We start from the raw sequence: 25,374 nt of genomic DNA on the forward strand, positions 1-25,374 counted from the left end.
AGAGATAGCTCAGTATAAGTCCACAGAAAAGGAGAAAAAACTATTTTATTAAAGGCAACATAATCTGCAAGGTGTCTCCTGTCAATAATGGAGAAAGCATTTTGCCTCCTTTCTCTAGGTCATACTCAGAGATGTAATTGTGCACATTAAATGCAGAATGCTGTGACCATAAGGTGACAACAGAGCCAGCTGCTCTACATCCCCATCCTGAGCTTCACTGTGGATTGAATATAAGCTGTGAAATCATCACTTTCTCTATTGGCTAAAGAGGAGCCACTTTTGAGACAGAGCTTTTATCCTTGAAGAGGATGCATACTGAAGGTGTGACAATGCATTCCTACCTCTTCCCAGAAAAACCTCTGGGAGGTGTGAATAAAGTCGTATGCTTCCAGTTATACAAGGACCTTCTTTGCCAGCTGTGAAGACAGTATCACATAGGTCCTTCTCTTAAAGGCTCACATTCTAACCCAAAGTAGACTTGAGTTTAAAATGCAGTTAGGAGAACAGTCACCAAGCAGCATTTTTCTGACTGCCTGTCACTCATTCTTTGGGAACTAAAGCTTCCCCAAGTCTGCATCAGTAGTTCTCATATGTCTGTGTACACGGGTTCAAGAGACCCTTGCCTGGTGGTCGCCATTTTTCTCTGGTCATCATCAAGGTGATGCTTCCTCTGCCTAACAGGAAAGTTCCCATTGCTGACCCTCACGGATGTGGCCAGTGCTGGGACACAGCAGGGCACTGCCCGTGGACTGGATCAGCTGAAAGGCTTATCACCAGCACTCACAGTTTTGATTCACCTGAGAGTCCCTCTAAGAGACTTGTCTTCTTTTCTTTAAGTCCTCACCCTAGGACATGCTTAATGATTTTAGAGAGAGGGAAGGGAGGGAGAGAGAGGGGGAGAGAAATAGTGATGTGAGAGAGAAGCATGGATTGGCTGTCTCTCACACACACCCTAAATGGAAAACAGACTTGCAACCCAGGCATGTGCCCTGACTGGGAATCGAATCTTCGACATTTCGGTTTATGGGATGATGCTTCAACTAAACCACACTGGCTGGGATAAGACTTGGTTTTTCTTTGCTTGTTTTGGATTCTTTTTCTGCCTGTAGAAGCCAATAATTTTCCCCCTCATCCTTGAACTTCAGAAGTTTTACCAGTGTGCATCTACATGTGAGTCTCTTCTTACTAATTTTGCCAGGAAGAAGACTATACTTTCAGGGATCATTTCTATAGTTTGTTAATTTTGCCAGGAATGTGTGACCCACTTACTTACCTTTAATCAATTTAGAAAGACAATTCTTTGGTTATATTTTTTATTATTACTTCTTTTCTATAGTTTGGATTTATTTCTTGGGAATACCTATAATTCCTAAGTTGCGTCTCCATTTCTTTGCCCTACAATACCTAACACATTTTTCTTTCAACATGTTTCTTTCAGTCATTTTGAATGAATCAGGCATACAGTACATATGCTCACTCAATGGCATCTATCACCCCCACTGACTAGTATAGCGAAGTCATCATTGTTCAGGTATGCACATTCCAGTCCACTCTCTTTGGCTGCCAGGTTACATTGATGTCATGCAAACCTTTCTTGTTATATTAACAATGGCTGGACTTTTTCCAGACAGACATCGTGTGTGTGTACTATGCTGAATTACTTATTACTTATTATTACTATTATGTTCATTTTTCTTCTGGTTTTAGAAGGTATAAAATTAAAACATTGTGTGGACCTCTAAATGTACTGCGGGCCCTAGGCACTATGCCTACTGTGCCTAAAGATAAATCAGCCTTACAAAACACACAGATATTTTTGCTGTTTTTTCACATGATCTTCAAAATAAACCTGTGATATAGGCATTTTTGTCCCTATATTTCATGATGAGAATACTGAGGATCAGCAAGGTTATTTAAATTGTTTGTAAACAAACTAATAAATTTTAGAATCAAGAGTTTAACCCACCTGTGTTGGATTTTGATACCCTACAGTTTCCAAATTACCAAGCCAAATTATTATCTTGGTACTAAATATTTAAATATTTCATTCTATTCCCTACTGTCTACTGTCCTTTCTGCCTCTCTCCATTCCAAACTCTACCCTTCACCACTTAACTACATATTTTTATCATAATCTTCATCACAGAAGTATGTACTGAGTGCACATTTTAATTTATACCAATTTATTTGCTTTTAAAAATAAAATATGCCATGTAGGCATTATTATATGTTTTCAAATGATAAAGAAACTAAGGTCCAGAAAAATAGAGTAATTTGCCCAAGCTGACTTTGGTAGCCAGTAGTAGACTCATTTAATGACATATGAAAGCAACTTGTAAATACTGTAGGGAAGAAAATCTCAGATAAACCATTTACTTTTAATATAATTATTAACATATTTAGATTTATGCCTGCAACTTTATCATTATGTATCTGTCTATATCCTCTGTTTTTCATTCTCTTTCCTTTTTCTTTCTTTTGGGTTATTTAAACATCTTTTTAGTATTCTATTTTAATTTATTATTATTATTGACTATATCTCTTTGTATATTTTTACTTTTGCTGTAGGAATTACAATATACATACTTAACTTTTCACAATCTAGTTAGAATCCATATTTTTAAAATTGTTTATTGAAATGTATTTTACTGACCTTTTTACATAACATGAAATTTATAAAATTCATGCATTTAAAAATTAAAAAAAAATTTTTATTGTTGTTCAGGTACAGTTGGTATATAACCGAGTGGTTGATAGTATATTTACAATGCTGTGCAACCATCACAACTATCTAATCTCAGAACATTTCCATGACTTCAAATAAAAATCCCATAATTCCCATTTCCCTCTTCTTTCCATCCCAACCCAGCCACTAATCTGCACTTTATCTCTTCACATTTGTCTATTCTGGATATTTCTTATACATGGAACCATACTACCTGTGGTGTTTTTTGTCTGAATTATTTCACATAGCATAATGTTTTCAGGTTCAGCCATGTTGTAGTTTGTATCAGTACTTCCTTCCTTTATTTGGCAGAATAATATTTTATTGTATGGATATACTGCATTCTGTTTATTTCATCATCACTTGATGAACATTTTAGGATGTTTCCAATATTTAGCTATTATAAATAATGCTGCTATGAACATTGATGTACAAATTTTTGTGTGAAAATACGTTTTCATTCTTTTTTGTATATCCTAGGAGTAAAATCGCTAGGTTCAATAGTAACTGTGTGTTTAATATTTTTGAGGAAATGCTAACATATTTTCCTAACTATATAATTTTGCATTCCCACCAGTAATGCATAAGAGTTACAATATCTCCATGTCCTTACCAACACTTGTTATTATTATTATTATTATTATTATTATTATTTATTGCCACTCTGGTGGATTTTGGTCTCATTGTTGTTATGATTTACAATTCTCTAATGACTAATGATGTTGAGCATCTTTTTACGTGCTTATTGAACATTTATATATCTTCTTTGGAGAATAACTATATCTTTTGCTTATTTTAAATTGGTTATTTTTTCTTATTGAGTTGGAAGAGCTATTTATATTCTAGATATTAAACAATTATCAGATATATGATTTGAAAATATTTTCTTTAATTCTGTAAGCTGTCTTTTCACTTTCTTGATAGGGTCCTTTGATTCACAAAATTTTAAAATTTTGATAAAGTCCAATTTATCTATTTATTCTTTTTTTGTGTTCTCTGTGTTATGTTTAAGAAACTGTTGCCTAACTGAAGATCATGAAGATTTACAAGTGTTTCCTTCTAAGAGTTTTATAGTTTTAATTCTTATATTTAAGTCTTTGATCCATTTTGAGTTAATTTTTATAGGTAGTGTGAGGTAGGGGTCCGAATTTGTTCTTTGGCATTATGTATATCCACTAGTTCCATCATAATTTATTGAAAAGACTGTTCTTTCCACAGTAAATGGTCTTGCTGCTCTTGTCAAAATTCAATTAATCATAAACATGATTTTTATGGGTTTTATTCATGGAGTCTCAATTCTATTCCATTTTATTTTTATGCCAGTACCACACTGTTTTGATACCTGTAGCTTTGTAGTAAAATTTGAAATCAGGAAGTATGAGTACTCCAACTTTGTTATCTCTTTCAAGATTGGCTATACAGGATCCCTTGAAGTTTATATGAGTTTTAGGATACGCCTGTATATTTTTGCAAAAAAACAGTTGGAATTTTGCTAGAGATTTTGAATTTGGAGAGTACTGTCCTTTAGTTCTTTAGATATAGTGTCTGTTATATCTTTGAACATTTTTTCAAAATAGTTCTTTTAAAGTCCATGTCTAATAAGTCCAACACATGGGTTTCCCCAAGTATAATTCCTATTGATTGCTTTTTTTTGCAATGGGCTATACGGATTTTTCTTTTTAATTTGCATGTCTTGTAATTTTTTTGTTGCATCTAGATATTTTGGCTATTATAATGGAGTAATTCTGAAAATTAGATCTTCCACTCCCTAGGGTTTTTTGTTGTTGTTTATTTGTTTAGTGCCTTCTCTGAACTAAATATTGTAAAGTCTGTATTTTTTGTCATGTGTTACAACTAAAGTCTCTGTTCTGTTAACTTAGTAGTCAGCTATTGAACAGAGATTTCCTTAAATTCTTGAAACCAAAATATCTCCCAGTCTTTGCACAGGGACTCTGTGTGTAGCCATGCCATCAATACCAAGCCAGAAGTTGATGATTCTCCCATAGTCTTCATTTTCCCCTCGCATAAAACCTGTAGGTCAGCCAGAGGTGAGTACTTAGGGCATTCTCAGGTCTTTCCTGAGCATGCTTACAGCCCTAGAAATGCATGTTGCCTCCTAAATCCCCAGGAATTTGTTGAAACTTTTCAAAATGCTTTTCCCAAGTGCTGGAAGCAGCCTAGGTGCCCGTTGGTAAATAAGTGGATCAATAAACTATGGTACATTTACACAATGGAATACTACGCAGCAGAAAGAAAGAATGAGCTCCTACCCTTCACAACAACATGGATGGAACTGGAAAGTAGTATGCTAAGTGATGTAAGCCAGGCGGTGAAAGACAAATACCATATGATCTCACCTATAAGTGGAACCCAATTAATAAAACAATATGGCAAGCAAACTATAACCAGAGACATTGAAATTGACAACAAACTGACAGTAACCAGAGGGGAGGGAAGAGGGGAATAATGTGGGGAAGAAGGGAAAGGGACATAAATGAACATGTATGTGGGACCCATGGATGGAGCCAAGGGGGAGTGGGATTGGGGGTGGGAGGTGGGCATGGGTAGGGTGGGGAAAAGTGGTGGTGGGAAAATGGAGACAACTGTATTCAAACATCAATTAAAAAAGGAAAACAAAAATGCTTTTCCCCCTTAAGTGTTTTATTTCCCAGAATTTCCACTTAGACTTCTTGGTTAGTCTATTGCTTACCCAAATTGTTGTTTTTTCAGAATTTAAAAATTATATAATCATTCTGTTTTCACTATATATATATTTTTTATTGTTGTTCAATTACCATTGTCCCCATTTTCTTCCCATTATTCTCCCCCTGCCCTACCCACCCACACCTCCCACATTCAGCCCTCCCCTCTGTTGTCTTTGTCCATGGGTCCTTTATACATGTGCCTTAACAAACTTTCCCCTTCTTTCCCTTGTTCTCCCCCCTGCCTCCCCAATGGTTACTGTCAGTTTGTTCTTTATTTCCATGTCTCAGGTTCTATTTTACTCACTTGTTTGTTTTGTTGATTAGGCTTCACTTATAGGTGAGATCATATGGTATTTGTCTTTCACCACCTGGCTTATTTCACTTGGCATAATGCTCTCCAGTTCCAACCATGCTGCTGTGAAGGGTAGGAGCTCCTTCTTTCTTTCTACTGTGTAGTATTCCACTGTGTAAATGGACCACAGTTTTTTGAGCCACTCATTTACTGATGGGCACTTAGGCTGTTTCCAGCACTTGGCTATTGAAAATTGTGCTGCTATGAACATTGTGTTTGCTCTAATTGTTATCCATTGGCCTGAGCAACAGTTACTAAAACATCTGCCTATAAATGTTTTCAACTAATGACAACTGAGTAGTGGCTTTCACAGTGGGTGAGTTTTAAGTTAGGTGAGACAAAGTCAAGACTTTAGGGCTACCAGACACATCAAAACAAAAACAATTACAATCCTTTTGAATAAGGTTCATTTTGCTATCTCTGGTATCAATACTGGCAATGTGAGCTGTTATTTTTAAGGCTTCTAGTAATCTGGGGATCAGAAACTAGGATAAGTTAGCATGCCACAAAGCTTATTGCTCTTACCAAAATTCAGCCGTTTATCTTGAATAACTGGTTCCTGGGTTTCTACAAGCTTTTGGCTAGTTTCCAGACTTCAAAAAAAGAAGTTAATTCTGACTTAAAAAAATTTGCCCTTTTTGTATTACTTTATGGAGGGACACATTTTAGAGTTTCCTACCCTGCCATTTTCACTGATGTCACTCCCTACCTTCCACTTCAAGTGGAATGTAGAAATTTTACTACCATATAGGACCCTTTATTCTTTCCTTTTATGTTGTAGTTTTATATCCCACATGCATTGAAAACCCTATCAGATGTTATAATTTTTACTTTCATCCATGAAGCATATTTCAACATAATAGTCAGCCAGCCTATCACATTAACCCAGATAACTTACCTTTATGGTGTTTTCCTTTATTCTCAATATTCCAAGTTTCTTTTTTGTATTATTTACTTTCTGTCTACAGAACTCCTTTTAGCAATTGCTCCTTTTAGCAATTCTTTTAGAGCAGACCTGCTAGCAATAAATTTTCTTTGTTTTCCTGTACCTGAGAATGTTTTTATTGCACCTTAATTCTTGAGGTTATTTTCACTGTATATAGAATTCTTGGTTAACAGTTGTTTTCTTTTGGCATTTTAAAAGTATTGTTACATTTCCTTCTGGCCTTCCTGATTTCTCATGAGAAATCCATAGGAGTGAATCATCATTCTCCTATAAGCAATTTGTTGTTCAGATTGCATGATTTTTATTGATCTATCTTTATGTTCTCTGCTCTTTCTTTTATTATCTCATGTGGAGCTTATCAAATGTGTTTTAAAATTTCCATTTAGTTATTCTATCGTCTATTTCTTCGCTGAGGCTTTCTATCATTTCTCTTTTTAATTGTTTATTTTTTATTGTATTTTTTCCATTACCATTTATCCCCCTTACACTCTCTTCCACCTCCACCTACCCCTCTCCCCCACACAATCACCACACTGTTGTTCGTGTTCGTGAGTTCTTTTTCTTTTTTTGCTCAATCCCTCCATCCCCAAGCCCTCCCCACCCCAGAGCTGTCAGCCTGCTCTCTCTTTACGAGTCTGTCTCTATTTTACTCATTAGTTCAGTTTGTTCCTTTTCATGTTTTAAAAGAGTGTTCTCCTTTACTTCTTGGAGCATTTTATGATAACAGTTTTAAAGCATTTGTCAGATAATTTTAATGTCCATGTCCTCTTGGCATTCGCATGCATTGGTTTTCTTTTCCCAACAAGTTTATATTTTTCAGGTTCTTTGTATTTTGAGAATTTGGGACTATATCCTGGACATTTATAATATTACTTATATGACTCAGAGTTTTGTTTGTACATCATGGGCAATGTTGAATATTTTTTGAGTTAGGTAGTCAGACTGGTTGGTTTCAGACCTCAAGTTGCAACCAGTTTTATGTTGGTTATGATTCCAATTTCAGTTGTTTTCAAAGTCTTTGCATTGTTATTCAGATCTGTCCAGTGTGTGACACCCGTGGCTAGTTTGGCAACTGATTTATTGTCTAATATTAATATAGTATTTGGTTCTCAAAGTCCATATGTGCTCATTAAGGTAAGATCAATCTGCTTATGTGGGGTTACACTCAGAAGTATATAAACAACTCAAAGTAGCAAACTTTTAGCAAATTTTTCCCAATCTATGAGTTTGTCAGCACTTTTCATTTCCCTGGGACTCTCCATCTTGGCCTTTCAACTAGAAAACTGCAACTTTAGTTATCCTGATCTACTGCACCCTTCATGCAACTGCATTTGTGTCAAAGATAAGTGAAGAGATGACAGAGAGGGACAAGAAGCACTGGAGGGGCTTTCCACTCTCTGGAATCTTATAGTATTTAATTGTAAAGGAAGGTTCTTCACTCTTAAAGTTTTAGGATCCTAGTGGCTGCCATTGCCAGTACTACTTCAGCTTCCAAGAATTGTTTAGGGGCTGAGGTACAAGAGAATAAAGAAAAGAAAAAGAAAGAAAGAGTGGTGGGTAATCTCCATCCCCTCTCTGAGTCTTAGGCAACTACTTTCTCATTCATCAAGCCAGAATCTGAGGCGTCTCTGGAGCCTTATTTACTGTGCTAATAACTTTCGAATTTCAGGCTGCATTGCATTCAGGCCTGAAACTACCAGAGGAAAGAAATTATGAACTCATCATTAGTTGGTAGTCCTTTGAATTCTCATGTTCTTCTCTAATCTTCTTTATTAGTGTTTGTATTCAGAGTCCTCAAATAACTATTTCATGCAGTCTTCTATAATTTTAGAATGTATTCAGTGGAAGATATAGAGTTTAATATGCTCATTTCATCATACCCAGAAGTGAAAGTCTAGTGAATTGATTTTTTAACAAAAATGCAAAGACAATTTAATGGAGAAAGGATAGCTGTGTCAATGAAACTTGTTGAAACACTAGGATACCTGTCTGTAACACATACATACATACATATATCCATATTTCAATTTATGCATCTCACCATATACAAAACTTAACTCATAATGAATCAGAGACCTACCTGTAAAGCATAAAATTATAAAAATTCTAGAATAAAACATAAAAGGAAAACTTTGTGATCTGGGGTTAGCAAATATTGGAAAGATATGATCCCTAAACTATTATTCATAACATTTTATTAATTTAATATACAAAATAGACTCATTTAAATTAAGAACTTTCTCTTTGAAAGACACTGTTATGAGAATGAAAAGGCAAGCCACAGAGTGAAAATATTTGTAAATCACGTATTTTATAAAGAACTTGTATCCAAAACACATCAAGAGCTCTTCAAATTCAGTAAGAAAAGAACCTGATATAAAAAGGGTAGAAGATATGACCAGATAATTCAACAAAGAAGGTATACATATGGCAAATAATCACCTGAGAAGATCCACCATTATCAACATTAGGGAAGTGCAAATAAAAAATACAAGGAGAGGAAATTACACACCTATTAAATGTCCAAAATTAAAATGACTGACTATACCAAACTGTGGTGAGAGAGTAGAGCCACTGGAATGCTCACGCACTGCTAGTGGACATTTGAAATGGTACAGCCACTTTGCACCAGAATTTGGAAGTTTTTCAAACAGTTAAGCATACGTCTTAATACATTAATTAATACATTCTTAATATATTTGTCACATAACTTGCCATTCCACTTCTAGGTATTTAACCAATATAAGTAAAAGAATATGTCCAGACAAAGACTTAAACATGACTGCCTATTGCAATGTTATTTGTAATAGTCAAAAACTGGAAACAACCTAGATGTCCACCAATGGGTTAGTAGATCAATAAATTATGGTATATTCAAACAATGAAATACTACTCAGCAAAGTGTTGTTACATACAAACTTATGGGTGAATTTCAAAATAATTATGCTGAAATAAAGCAGTTAGATAACAGAAATGCATACAACACATTCTTCTATATAAATCTAGAATATGGAAACTGTAATTCTTATAGGTAAGGAGAGAGGATGAGAGGAGTGGGTGAAAGGGATTAAAAAGAAATGAGAAAATTTTGGGAGCAGTAGGTATATTTACCATCTTGATTATGGTGATGCTTTCGCAGATGTATACATATATTAAAAACCTATCAAATTGTATAGTTTATATGCAGTTTATTATATGTCAATTATACCTCAATCAGCCTGTTTTAAAAATGAGTTTTCAAATGAGTTCTTTGTGATAATGAAATCAACATAAATCCCCTAGTTTTCTGACTTATGATTAAGTTGCTATTTTCTGTGTGTGTGTGTGTGTATATATAAATTTATAATTTCCTTTATGGTCATTTGGTAGGAAGTATATCAGTCATTTTCAGTTCATTGTCTTCTAGCTTTTACTTTTATTACTTCATTCATCCTATGTTCCCATTTTTTGATTGTCTATATTACAAGTTCTTGAGGTGGATGGTCAGTAAATTCATTTTTGTCCCTTTTGTTCAATTGTGGTTTTTTGCATATAAACCTGTTGGTGAAGACAAGTGTGCAGAAGGAAGCCAGGGTTGTGTTGAATCTCCTGTCCAGACACGGCCACCATTAACATCTCTGCTAACATCCCTTCTGACATTTCTGTTTGCATGTATACCCTTTGCGTGTGTGGACGTGTGTTTGTGTATACAGAAAAGTGCAAGAATCGTAAATGTACATATCACCACAAAAAGAATATACCCACATATCCAGCACTGGATCAATTAAAAGAACATTGCCAACATCCTGGAAACCATCTCCCCATCCACTCCCAGTCATAGCCTGTGTCCCACAAACTCAAGGATGACTATTGTCATAACTTCTTATGACATAGATTACTTTTGCCAGATTTTAAATCTTATTAAAATATGATCATGAAGCATGTATCTTACTTTGTCTGTTTTATTTCACTCAACATTATATTTGTGAGGTCCACCCACATGATTTAGGGGGTTGTAATTCATCCATTATTGTTGAAATCTATTCTTTTTCTACTGTGTGAATATATCATAATTTATCTGTTTTATTGTTGATGGGCATTTGGGTGGTTTCCAGTTCAGGGCTATTAAGAATACTGCTGCTATAAATATTGTAGTGTAACTTTTATGAGCATACAAATGCTTTTTTATTGGTTATATACATAAGAGAGATTGTTGGGTCAATACATGCGATTTAGGTGTGCATAACTCTGACTAAATGGTATCATACGAGACAAGCTATTTTAACTTTGCTTTAATCATTGAAGAATAAGTAACAGGCATCTTTCCATGTCAATTTATATTATCTATCATATGGATATACCATACTGTAATCAGTTAGTTGTTTGTTTATGAGCACTTATTTTGTATATGATTTTTCAATAATATAAAAAATGCTATATTCCATATCTTTGTATAATTGACTGATTACTATTTTAGGATAAATATTTAGAACTGCACCCAAGGGTATGACCATGTACATTTAAAATCTGATACACATTATCCAATTTGCTTTATGAAATGAGGCACGATTTACAATTTTTCTAACAATGAAGAGGGAACATTTTCTTATATTCTCACTCACACTGGATGTTTTCTATATTTTTAAATCTTGACAATGTGATAGGAAAAGGATGATCTCACATATTTGCTGTAAGTTAAGTTTCTTTTTTAGCAAATTTAAAAATCTTTAAATATCTTTCTCATTTGCTCATTATTTTGTTATATTTTTCTCATTGATTTATAGTTCTTCATATGCTCAGAAAAATAACTACTTGACTCATATCTATGTTGTGAGTAATTATTTCTGGTTTTTGTTTTCCTTTTAATCTGATTACCGTATTTTTTGGACTACAAGACACACCAGACCATAAGACACACCTAAGTTTTAGAGGAGGAAAACAGGAAAAAAACCCCTGCTCCACTGCCGCCCCCCACCCCCCAGCGAGCCAGGTAAGCTACATTCGGACTATAAGATGCACCCCCATTTTCCTCCCAAATTTTGGGGGGCATAAAGTGTGTCTTATAGTCCGAAAAATATGGTATGTGTGTTATGGTTGCTGTTGTTTTGGTACACATTTTTATTGTTGTTGGTACTAATTTTGCTTTTTTAGTAGTGGAATCAACTTCATAAATCTTTGCTTTTATGGTGTCTGGCTTTGTTTTATACTTATTTTTGGGTGATCACTATGTATTTATGCCTCTTCTAATTTCAAAATTTTCAATAATAAAATATATTTTATAATAATAAGATATAATGTTTTTCAGGAAAGGAAAGATCTATGTTTTAAAATATTTCTTTATTTTTAAATTACAGATGACATTGCGTATTATATTAGTTTCAGGAGTACAGTACAGTGGTTAGACAATTATATAACTTAGAAAATTCTCTCTGATAAGTCTGGTACCCATGTGGCACCATACTCAGTTATTATAATTTTTTGACTATATTACCTGTGCTGTAATTTATATCCCTGTGACTATTCTTAACAACCGATTTGTACTTTGTAATCCCTTCACCTTTTTGTCACCAAACCCCCAAATTCCCCTCCTATGTAGCAACCATAAATGTGTTCTCTGTATAAATGAAGTTGTTTCCATTTTCGTTTGTTCATTTATTTTGTTTTTTAGATTCCATGTATGATTGAAATCACATGGTTCTTGTTGTCTGTCAACTTATTCCACTTAGCATTATACCCACTAGGTCCATCCACATTGTCACAAACACTAAGATTTCATTCTTTTTATGACCTCATAATATTCCATTGTATATGTGCCACATCTTCTTTATTTATTTGTCTATCAGTACACATGGGTTGCTTCCATATCTTGGCTATTGTAAATAATGCTGCAATGAATACAGGGATGCATATGTTTTTTTTTAATTTAGTGTTTTGGATTATTTTGGATAAATACCCAGGAGCAGGCCAGTTGGGTCATATGAAAGTTCTCTTTAAAAATTTTGAGGAACCTCCATGCTGTTTTCCAAAGGGGCTCCACCAATTTGCAGTCCCACCAACAGTGCATGAGGGGTCCTTTTTTCTCCACATCTTCACCACTACTTGTTGTCTGTTGTCTGATGATGGCCATTCTGACAGGTACTCACTGTGGTTTTAATTTGCATTTCTGGACTTCTGGCCAAGATGGAGACATAGGTAGACACATTGTGCCTTCTCACACAACCAAAAGAAGGATAACAACAAATTTAAAAACAAAAAATAAACAGAACTGACAGAAAATCGAACTGTATGGAAGTCCGCCAACCAAGGAGTTGAAGAAGAAACATTCATCCAGACCTGTTGGAGGGGCAGAGATGGGTAGGTAGGTGGAGAGGACTCGCCACAAGGCAGCAGCTGGAAGACTGGGGCAGGCAAGGATACAGCTGGCAGACCAGGCGAGATGTTGGCTGACATTCTCGTGCAGATAAACCAGGAGGAACAACTTGGGAATGAGACAGACTGTGCAACCCCAGGTTCCAGGGCAGGGAAATAAAGCCTCAAAGCTTTTGACTGTAAAAACCTGTGGGGGTTGTGGCAGCAGCGGGAGAAACTCCCAGACTCACAGGAAAGTTCGTTGGAGAGACCCAGGGGGTCCTAGAACATACACAAACCATCCACCTGGGAGTCAGCACAAGAAAGGCCCAATTTGCTTGTGGGTAGTGGGGAAGTGACTAAAAACCGGCAGAGAGTGGAGCAAGTGGCACTGTTCCCTCTCAGACCCCTCCCCCGCATACAGTATCACAATGCAGTGATATGGGTTGCCCCCCTGGTGAATGCTTAAGCTCCGCCCCTTACTATGTAATAGGTGCACTGAGAGAAAAAAATTGGCCAAAATGAAAGAACAGATCAAAGCTCCAGAAAAAATACAACTAAGCAATGAGGAGATAGCCAATCTATCTGATGCACAGTTCAAAACACTGGTGGTAATCAGGATGCTCACAGAATTGGTTGAGCTAAGTCAAAAAATGAAGGAACAAATGAAGGCTACCCAAAGTGAAATAAAGCAAAATATACAGGGAACCAACAGTGATGGGAAGGAAACTGGGACTCAAATCAAGGGTTTGGAGCAGAAGAAAGAAAGAACGTTCAACCAGAACAGAATGAAGAAACAAGAATTCGAAAAAATGAGGAGAGGCTTAGGAACCTCCAGGACATCTTTAAATGTTCCAACATCTGAATCATAGGGGTGCCAGAAGGAGAAGAGGAAGAGCAAGAAACTGAAAACTTATTTAAAATATAATGAAGGAGAACTTCCCTAATCTGGCAAGGGAAATAGACTTTTAGGAAGTCCAAGAAGCTCAGAGAGTCCCAGAGAAGTTGGACCCAAGGAGGAACACACCAAGACATCACAATTACATTAGCCAAGATTAAACATAAGGAGAGAATCTTAAAAGCAGCAAGACAAAAGGAGACAGTTACCTACAAAGGACTTCCCATAAGACTGTCAGCTGATTTCTCAAAAGAAACCTTGCAGACAAGAAGGGGCTGGAAAAAAGTATTCCAAGTCATGAAAGGCAAGGAGGACCTACATCCAAGATTATTCTATCCAGCAAAGCTATCATTTAGAATGGAAGGGCAGATAAAGTGCTTCCCAGATAAGGTCAAGTTAAAGGAGTTCATCATCACCAAGCCATTATTATGTGAAATGTTAAAGGGACTTATCTAAGAAAAAGAAGACCAAAAATATGAACAGTAAAATGACAACAAACTCAGTTATTAACAACCAAACCTAAAAAAAGAACAAAAGCAAACGTAAGCAAACAACTAGAACATGAACAGAATCACAGAAATGGATATCGTATGGAGGGTTATCAGTGGGGGAGTAGGAGAGGGAATGAAGGGGCAAATGTACAGAGAATAAATAGCATGAATGGTAAGTAGAAAATAAACAGGGGAGGTTAAGCATAGTATAGGAAATGTAGAAGCCAAAGAACTTATATGCACGACCCATGGACATGAACTGAAAGGGGGGAATGTAGGTGGGAGGGAGCATGCAGGGTGGAGGGGAATAAAGGTGGGAAAATGGGACAATTGTAATGGCATAATCAATAAAATATATTTTTTAAAATTTGCATTTCTCTAATGATTAATGACATTGAACATCTTTTTATATGTCTGTCTTGGCCATCTGTATATTCTCTTTGGAAAAATGTCCATTCAGGTCCTCTGTTCATTTTTTTAATCAGATTGCTTGTTTTTTGGCGTTCAGTTGTTTGAATTCCTTACATATTTTGTATATAAACCTGGTAACAGATGTATCACTGATGAATATATTCTTTTATTCAGTAGGTCATCTTTTCATTTTGTTGATAGTTTTCTTTGCTGTGCAAAAGCTTTTTAGTTTGATGTAATCCTCTTTGTTCATTTTTTCTTTTGTTTTCCATGCCCATGGAAACATATCTGAAATAATATTACTAAGAGCAATTTCAAAAATTTTCCTAAGTTTTCTTCTAGAATGTTTATGGGTTTCAGGTACTTTATTTAAGTTTTCAATTCATTTTGAGTTTGTTTTTATATATGGTGTAAGAAAGTGGTCTATTTTCATTTGTTGCATATATCTGTCTAGTTTTCCCAACATCATTTATTGAAGAGAATATCTTTAACCCATTGTATATTCTTGCCTCCTTTGTCATAGATTAATTAACCATATAAGTGTGGGTTTATTTCTGGCTCTCTATTCTGTTCCATTGGTCTGTATCCATTTTTATGGCAGTACCATGCTGTTTTGATTAGTATAATCTTGACATCATGTAGCATGATTCCTCCAACTTTGTTCTTCTTTCTCAAGATTGCTGTGGCTATTCAGAATCTTTTGCGGTTCTATATAAATTTTAGGATTATTCGTTCTAGTTCTGTGAAAAATGCCAGTGGTATGCTGATGGGCATTATATTGGATCTATAGATTGCTTTGGGTAATATAGACATTTTAATGATGTCAATTCTTCCTATCTATGGGCATAGTCTATACTTCCATTTATTTGTATCTTCTTCAATTTTTTTCTTCAAAGTCCTAATTTTTTGAGTACAGGTCTTTACTTCCATGGTTGAATTTTTTCCTCAAATTCTTATTCTTTTTGATGTAATTGTAAATGGGATTGCTTTCTTAATTTCTCTTTCTGATAGTTTGTTATTGTGTATAAAGATGTAACTAATTTATGAATATTAATTTGTGTCCTGCTGCTTTACTGGATTTATTTATTAACTCTAATTTTTTTGCGAAGTCTTTAGGATTCTCTCTATATAGCATGTCATCTGCAAATAATGAAGTTTTACTTCTTTCTTTTTAATTTGGATGACTTTTATTTTCTTGTCTGTTTACTGTGGCTAGGAGTTCCAATAATATGTTAAATAAAAGTGGTGAAAGTGGATGTACTTGTCTTGTTCCGATTTAAAAAAAATACTGTCGTTTGTCACATAGGCCTTTACTATGGTAAGGTATGTTCCCTATACTCCCACTTTGCTGAGTTTTTATCATAAAAGGATGCTGGATTTTTTCCAATGCTTTTTCTGCATTTATTAATATGATAATATAATTTTTCCTTCATTTTGTTTGTGTGGTGTATCATGTTAATTAATTTGTGGATTTTAAACCAAACTTGCATCCCAAGAATAAATTTCACTTGATCATGGTGTGTGACCTTTTTAATGTATTGCTGAATTCAGTTTGCTAATATTTTGTTGAAGATTTTTGCATCTATGTACATCAGGGATATTGTCCTATAATTTTATTTTTTTGCAAACTCTTTGTCTGGTTTGGAATCAGGGTAATGCTGACCTAGTAAAAAGAGCTTGAGAGCCTTCCATCCTCAAATTTTTTGGAGAAGTTTGACAAGGATAGGTTTTACTTCTTCGAATGTTTGGTAAAATTCACTTGAGAAGTTATCTGGTCCTGCACTTTTGTTTGTTGGGAAGTTTTTGATTACTGAGTCAGTTTTGTTGGTGGTAATTGGTCTGTTCTGATTTTCTGTTTCTACTTGATTCAATCTTGGAAGATAGTATGTTTTAGAAATGTTTCCATTTCTTTTTGATTGCCCTATTTATTTACATATAATTGTTTGTAGTATTTTCTCATAATCCATTTTATTTCTGTAGTTTCAGTTGTTGCTTATCTTTAATTTTATTTATTTGGGGTTTCTCTCTTTTTTTTTCATGACAACTCTGGTTAAATGTTTATCAATTTTGTTTATTTTTTTCAAAAAAACACATCCTGGTTCCATTGATCTTTTATATTGTTTTTTTTTAACTCTATTTTGTTTATTTTCACTCTGATATTTATTATTTCCTTTTTTCCTACTCACCTTGCATTTTGTCTATTGTTTTTTCTGTACTTAATTTAGGTGTAATTTTAGATAGTTTATTTGTGATTACCCTTGCTTTTTCAGGTAGCCTGTACTGGTATGAATTTCCCCCTCAGGACCACTTCCGCTGTGTCCCTTAGATTTTGGATTTTTGTATTTTCATTTCTATTTGTCTCAAGGAGTTTTTCGATTTCTTTCTTGTTCTTATTGTTTACCCATTCATTATTTGCTAGTATGTTATTTGGTCTCCATGTGTTTGTGTGTTTTTGTTTTTTTCCTTGTAATTGATTTCTAGGTTCATACCATTGTGGTCAGAGAAAATACTTGGTATAACTTCAATCTTCTTAAATTAATTAAGATTTGTTTTGTGTCCTAACATGTGGTTTATTCTGGAAAATATTCCATGTGCACTTGAAAAATATGTATATCTTGTTGCTTTGGGGTGAAATACTCTGAAAATATCAATTTAATCCATCTGGTCTAATGTGTCATTTACGACCAATGTTTCCTTGCTGATTTTCTGTCTGGAAGGTCTATGCATTGATGTCCATGGGGTGTTAAAGTCACCTACTATGACTGTAGTACTGTCAATCTCTCCCTTTATGTTTGTCAATGTTTGCTTTGTATGTTTAGGCATTCCTATGTTGAGTGCATAACTGTTTATAAGGATTATATCTTGTTGTTGGATTTATCTTTATCACTATGAGTCTATTTTTTCTGATATAAGTATTGCTATCCTAGCTTTTTTTTGTTTCCATTTGCATGAATATCTTTTTCTGTCATTTTACTGTTAGTCTGTGTGTTTCAATCTGAAGTGGGTCTTTTGTACAGCCTATATAGGGGTCTTGTTTTCTTACCCATTCAGCCACCCTATGTCTATATATTGAAGCATTTAGTCCATTTACACTTAAAGTGATTATTGATAGGTATGCAGTCAAGGTTATTTTATTACAATATTTATATTTTGACCTTCATTTCCTTCTTCTTTTTAAAGAAGTTCCTTTAACATTTCTTGTAGTACTGGTTTGGAGGTGATGAACTCCTTTAGCTTTTTCTTGTCTTGGAAACTCTTTGTGTCCTTCAATTGCAAATGATAGCTTTTCTGGGTAGAGTAGTCTTTGTTGTAGGTCCTTGCTTTTCATCACTTTGAATATTTTATGACAATCCCCTCTGGCCTTCAAAATTTCTGTTGAGAAATCAGCTGACAGTCTTATGGGAGACTGTCTTATGGGAGACAGTCTTATGGGAGATGGTGTTGGATCTCAGGGAATCACCAGAGTGTGGTCATTAGATCTGTTCTGTCTCCTGGCCTTGGCAGGGTGGCTTTATGAAATCAGTGGACTGTGGAGCCTAGTCTCCCTGGCCACATGACCCAGGTTTTCCAAGGGTGTCTCTTGTGTGGATTGTGTGTACCTTCTATTGTAGTTGACCCTTGATTGCTGTTGGCATGTCAGTGGGTGTGATTGACCCTCAGACTGACTATGAGAAATGGTTGTGACCACAGTGAATGAGATGTTGTTCAGGGGCTGACTTTGCCGTAGCAGGGCTCTGATGCCTGCAGAGTCTACCCTTTGGGTGTATCATTTGTGGGACTAAGTGGGTGTTTCTCTGATGTGGTCTAAAGCCTGCCACTGAGAATATTGACCCTGGAGTCTCTTGGGAGTGACTCTGGTGCATGCTAAGTTCAGCCACTGCCTTTGCCTGGCCAGGGGCCACCTGGTAGGAGTGACAAAGTGATCTGCAGTTGGTAGCTGCCTGTATTGGTCTTGGAGGTGCCCAGGAGAGGCTATGATGCAAACTGAGGCTGGCTGTCATTACTGTCAAGTTTGGGGCCACTGAGCAAGAGGTCCAGGGCATGCTGAGGCCAGTCACTGTTTGTATGGGGTTTGTGGATCTTTGAGAGTTTTGGAATGTCTGCAGCATGGGCCGAGGCTGATAACTTGTGTGGAACCTCCACTAGAAGAGGTTAGGGATGATGCACTAATTGGATGGTGTTGGATCTCGGGGAATCACTAGAGTGTGGTCATTAGTGTTAGCCAAATTAATGGAGACTCAGATTTGGTGCCCACTTGCACTTGCAGGCTGGGTTGGGGGCTATCTCAAGAAAGGAACAATGGTGCCTACCAGCCATTCTGTCCAGAGAGAGCTGCCCCTCCAGCCCTCACTGTGAAGCCAGACAATTCAGTTCCTTCCCATACCTTACTGGTGGTTTTCAAGCTGCTGTCCATTTGCTGGAACTTTTGGTGTTTGTATGAGAGTAAGTCTGTGCTTGGGCTATTTCAGAGGATGCCTGGATCTACAGCTGTTCTGTCTCACCTCAGTGGAATCCCTGCTGATTTTCACAGCCAAAAGTTGTGGGGATTCCTCTTTCTGGCACTGGTGCTCTGGCCTGAGGAGCCAGTGTGGGATTGGGACCCCTCACTCTTCAAGGGGACCTCCACAGCAGAGATGTCCCCTTGAATCTTAACTCCCACACATGAATGTGGGACCAACCTATTTCACATCTTCATACCTCCTACCAGTTTTGATATGGCCTCCTCTTTATTTCCTAAGTTGCAGGAGTTCTGTTCAGCTAGTGTTCTGGTGGTTCTCAATGGAAGTTATTCTACAATTTAGTTGTAATTTTGATGTGGTCATCGGAAGAGTCAAGCACAACATTTGCCTACTCTGCCATCTTGACCAGAAGTCCCTGTTTCATACTTTAAAAAGTATCTCATACTTTAAGATTATAATAGTAATCTCTATTTTCATATAATATTATTATTATTTATTTTTTCTAAAGAGAGAGGAACATCAATGTGTGGTTGCCTCTTGCACACCTGCTACTGGGGACCTGGCCCACAACCCAGACATATGCTCTGACTGAGAATCGAACCAGCGACCCTTTAGTTCACAGGCTGGCACTTAATCCACTGAGCCACACCAGTCAGAGCAATGTGATATTATTATAATTTTATGTTTTACAGTTACATTTTGATCCACCTGGAATCTCTTTAACTCTATGGGATGAAGGGTTTAGTTTAATTCTTTTCCAAACAACTAGCTAGTTTGTCCAACATTTAATCAATCAATTGTTTTGCCCTAATTTGAAGTATCACTTGATCATTATCTGAAATCCCTAAGTATTTGTGTGTCTACTTCTGTACTGAAAATTCCTTTCCATTGCCTTGTTCATCATTCATACAATAAATATTTACATGCCAGGCTCTTTCTAAGCACTTGAGCTACCTCAGTAAAAAAAAAGAGTGAACTCTTCTCCTCATGGAGCTTACCATACTGAGGGAGATATAAAGGTAGATAATAAACTAGAAACATTATTTTTATTTCATTTCCTGAATTACTATGATGAGGTATTAATTACTATAGATTTATGGTTTATTTTAATATCAGGCAGAGCTAGCTCTTCCACATTAATAATTTTGCCTCTTCATAAATATTAAATCTTACAGATGTACTTTAGAATCATGTGGCAAATTTTAATATAAATCCCATTGGGGCTTTCATTGTAATTGCTTGGAATTTTGAAATTAATTTAAGGAGATTGACATCTTTACAATAGTTTTTTCCTGTTAAATAATAAGGTGTGCTTCTCTGTTCAAGTTTCCTTTTATTCAAGTGTCCTTCTGTGACCCTTAGTAGAATTTAAAATTTTTCTCCAAATAGACTGAGTACTTTTTGTTTGCTAATGTAAGTGAAAGTTTATTTTTTATATGTTTTATACTTTGTTATTGTCGTATATGAGTGCTATTGATTTTGGAAAAGATTTTCATGACCCCCCACTTAAGTGATTTCCCATGGTGTTCCTAATCATTTTTCAGTTGATTTGTCCTTAGGTTATTCATTGCATAACAGTACATTACAAATATCTTAACTGTGATTCTTATCTGCACTCTTATCACTACTAAAAAGGTTCTCCTTTTCCCATTAACCACTTTCATTGTGAATTCAACTTTGTCTGATATTTACACTATAGCCTTCATTTTCTTCTTTAAATTGGCCTATGTTACCTACACTGTCACTTAAAAACTTGGTTTTCTATTACAAAAGATGATGTTTGTTATTCAGACACCAAAAATTCTGTTCCAACCCCAAATGGTTACTGCATTTCAGTTCTGGCACTAACCCCCTGGAGTTACCACAGCCCCCACAGGTTAGGGGGCGATCTCCTACAAGACTGCCCCACTTCAGACACCACTCTGAAGTTTGCATGATGCCCCAGGCCTTGTACGCTTTTGACCACCTGCAAATTCGGGGAATTCCAGGATTTCCTCAGTTTCTACGACTTGTTAGAATAACCCAAAGAACTCACGAGAGTGCTATACTTATGATTTCAAAGAATTCCAACTCAGGAACAGCCCAGTGAAGAGCCATTTAGGGTGAAGTGTGGAAGGGCTCCCAGGGCAGGGCTTCCCTGCCCTCTCCCTGTGGAACCAGGGCACATCACCCTCCAGGACACAGCAGTGTGTTTTACCAGCCAGGAGCTCCACCAGGCTCAGTTTCCATAAGCAGGTTTGATCCAATCATTGGCCACCTCATAGAACTCAATCTCCAGCTTCCTTCCCTTCCTGGAGATTAGGCTTGCTCACAGTCCCAACCCTCTAATTATAGGGTCGGTATTTCAGGTGACCAGCCCCCATTGTGAAGCTATCTGGGGGCACACATGAGTTATCTCATTAGTGTAAACTAGGGTATGATCCAGGGGTTTATGAATAAAGACACTACCACTTGGGAAATTCAGAGTTTTAGAAGCTGTGTGCCAGGAGTTGGGAACAAAGGCCAGACAAATTCAACACTCATGTAAAAGTTTAACAGCATAGAAAATGTTTGCACAGAAAACAGAAGTGACCCACAATCCACAACCCAGAGAACCAGTGCTGAAGTTGAAAAGTTGAGTGAATGTTCTACAGCTGTTATCTGTGCACATGTCAGCATGTAAATAAAATTGCTTGTATGCAAATGTCACCATATTTAACATCCTATTTTGAAATTCATTTTTTCAGCTAATAATTTATTTAGAATCTCTCTAAATATCACTACATGTAAACCAACCTTGACCTCTTTATTTTAAACTGTTGTATGAAATGCACCACTGATTGTTTTCTCAAACAAAAACAAAACACCGGTTAGTGAGAATTAGTGTCATTTCTAGATTTTTTCCCTTTTTTTGGAAATTAGCACAATTTTTCTGTCAACACCTTTGCTTAAAAAACAAAGTTATACATTTAACTAATGTATAGTCCCATCAATGAATGCCTGCTATCAATTCTTTTACTTTCAACTTTTTTTGTGTCTATTAAATATAAAACCAAGTATGACCCTCCTTTCTTTTTATTTCTTTTTATTTTTATTTTATTTTATTTTATTATTTTATTGTTCAATTATAGTTGTCTGCATTTTCTCTCCACCCCTCTACCCCACCCTAACCAAACCCACCTCCCTCCCCAGCTTCCACTCTCCCCCTTGGTTTTGTCCATGTGTCCTTTATAGTATAGTAGTTCCTGAAAACCCTTCTCCCCACTACCCCTTCCCCCTCCCCTCTGGATATTGTTAGATTGTTGTTAACTTCAATGTTTCTGGTTATATTTTGTTTGCTTTTTTCTTTTGTTGATTAGGTTCCAGTTAAAGGTGAGATCATATGGTATTTGTCTCTCACTGCCTGGCTTATTTCACTTAGCATAACACTCTCCAGTTCCATCCATGCTGTTGCAAAGGGTATAAACTCCTTCTTTCTCTCTGCTGTGTAGAATTCCATTGTGTAAATGTACCATAGTTTTTGGATCCACTCATTTGCTGATGGGCACTTAGGTTGCTTCCAGTACTTGGCTATTGTAAATTGTGCTGTAATGAACAGACACATCCCCTAAAGCAAGGGACATAAAGGAAAGAATAAACAAATAGGGCTTCATCAAAATAAAAAGCTTCTGCATGGCTAAAGAAAACAGCATTAAAATGAAAAGAGAACCAACAGTATGGGAAACATATTTGCCAATTATACCTCAGACAAGGGTCTGATCTCCAAAATATATAAAGAACTCACATGACTCCACTCCAGGAAGACAAACAACTCAATTAAAAAATGGGCAAAGGACTTGAACAGACACTTCTCCAAGGAAGACATACAGAGGGCCCAGAGACATATGAAAAGATGCTCAGCATCACTAGCCATCAGAGAGATGCAAATTAAAACCACAATGAGGTACCATCTCACACCGGTCAGAGTGGCCAACATAAAGAAATCAACAAACAAATGTTGGAGAGGATGCGGAGAAAAGGGAACTCTAGTACATTGTTGGTGGGAATGCAGACTGGTGCGGCCACTATGGAAAACAGTATGGAATTCCTTCAGAAAACTAAAAATGGAACTGCCTTTTGACCCAGAAATTCTGCTGCTGGGATTATACCCTAAGAATCTTTTAATTTTTTAAAAGATTTAATTTATTTTTAGAGAGAGGGGAAGGGAGGGAGAGAGAGAGAGAGAGAGAAACATCAATGTGTGGTTGCCTCCTGCTCTACCGCAAACTGGGGACCTGACCCGCAACCCAGGCATGTGCCCTGACTGGGAATCGAACTGGCAATCCTTTGGTCACAGTCTGGCTCTCAATCCACTGAGCCACACCAGCCAGGGCTCTTTTTTCTTACACAAGGTGAATTTTACGTGTATTTAAAAAGTGCGTTAAAAATTCTTTTTCTTCTTTGGTGATTTGGAATGTACACTATATATATGTATATATATATATATATATATATATATATGTTTCCACTATTTATAACTTTAATTAACATTCTTAAATTTATACATTCAATTAAACAACTTGTTTAATTGAAATTGTTTCTATTTGAACTTTTCCTCTGAAAGATAAGAAAACATTATTTTTTTCCCAACTCTTCCACTTCTTTCTCCTCTTTTTTCTCCTCCTCCTCAGCTGACTCTTCCTGAGTTCGGTATATAACTCAGTAAACTTTTTGTAAACTATGCTGTCATATAAATGTGATATCAGTTGGGCCAGTGTATGATATCATGGCAAACTTTAAAAAACATCTACATGTACAAATAAACATCTGAATTTATAGGTGAAATCATTTTTATTTAACATCCATTCTACATAGTAATAGATTTTATGGGAAGAGATATTCAAAATACTTAGCATCCAGCCTTAGGGATCAGTGTGCCAGATGCTTCCCACTGAGCCCTGGTTGTTGGATCTGGGAAATCCAGGGGCCCCAGGGGTGGGGTGAGGAGGATTGTGGGGGCCACTTGGAGACACTTGATGCTTAATCCTGGTTTGCACATGAATATCCTCTGGAGATTTTTTTAATTATGAAAAGTTAGCTTCTTTGGACACAAACAATCAAAAACGATACATTCTCACTATAAGGAATGCCAACAAGGCAGGACTAGATAGAGGAAGGAGAGCTGTAGTGCTCACTCCGCCATCCATTCCCACCCGAGCCCACCCCTCAGGGCTGACTCACACCAACACTACCAGTTGGTTTTTATTAAACCCAATTTTTTCGATGCCTATAGAAACAAGTGTGATTTCTTCATCATGTCTTCAACTTTTTAATTTAAAATATGTCAAACCTAGAAAAAATTGCAAAAAGTATACAAAAACACCCAGATACCCTTCACATTTTCTTTCTTTCTCTATCTGTTTGGAAAAATTTGAAAATTAGATGAGAATACATTAAAGACATCATAACAGACTTCACCACTGAGTGTTTAACACATATGTCCTGAGGAAAATTACAGTTGACCTTTGAACGACATGGGTGGGAATTGTGCAGTTTCACTTACATGAGTTTTTCAATAAACACCTGTACTGTTTTTGATCCATGACTGGGAGTCTGCAGATGCAGAGGGCTGACTGTGTGCATCGTTCAACACCATTTTATAATGTACAGGGGACACGAGCATTTGCAGATTTGGGTATCCTTTGCGGGGGGACCTGACATCAACCCCTTGTGAATACTGAGGAACAATTAAGTTTTGGGGGCACTACACACAAATTTTTGACTATGTGGGGGTCAGCGCCTCTAACCCTGTGTTGTTCAAAGGTCAACTGTACATTCTTCTACCTGACCATAATATAATTATCACACCCAGGAAATTTAACATCGGTATAGTAAAGCAAATACAGAGCAAAATAAAATTTCCTTGATTGTTGCCATAATTGCCACAATGTCCTTTAGAGTTGTTTGTTTAAATCCAAGAAGATCCAATCACAATTGCACATGACATTGAGTTGTCGGGTGTTTAATCCAGACGAGTTTGCTAGCTTCTTTATAGTTATTTCATTGCGTTGGCAGTTTTGCAGAATGTAGGTCAGTTACTC

At 36.3% G+C, this 25,374-nt stretch overlaps 1 protein-coding gene across 4 annotated transcripts in view; it reads left to right on the plus strand.

The window, feature by feature from the left end:
* The window catches only part of CALN1 (calneuron 1), a 480,999-nt gene that overhangs the window by 60,555 nt on the left and 395,070 nt on the right, over nt 1–25,374 (plus strand). The window contains exon 1 of one of the 4 annotated variants that reach the window (XM_053929813.1): nt 11,683–11,697. The exons of the other annotated variants lie outside the window; for them this stretch is intronic. The gene's annotated coding sequence lies outside the window, so the exon portion shown is untranslated. Of the gene's footprint in view, nt 1–11,682; nt 11,698–25,374 lie in introns of those variants that run through there. 4 annotated transcript variants of the gene reach the window in all.

This window comes from Desmodus rotundus, chromosome 1 (assembly GCF_022682495.2).
Source record: "Desmodus rotundus isolate HL8 chromosome 1, HLdesRot8A.1, whole genome shotgun sequence".
NCBI classification, from domain to species: Eukaryota; Metazoa; Chordata; class Mammalia; order Chiroptera; family Phyllostomidae; genus Desmodus; species Desmodus rotundus.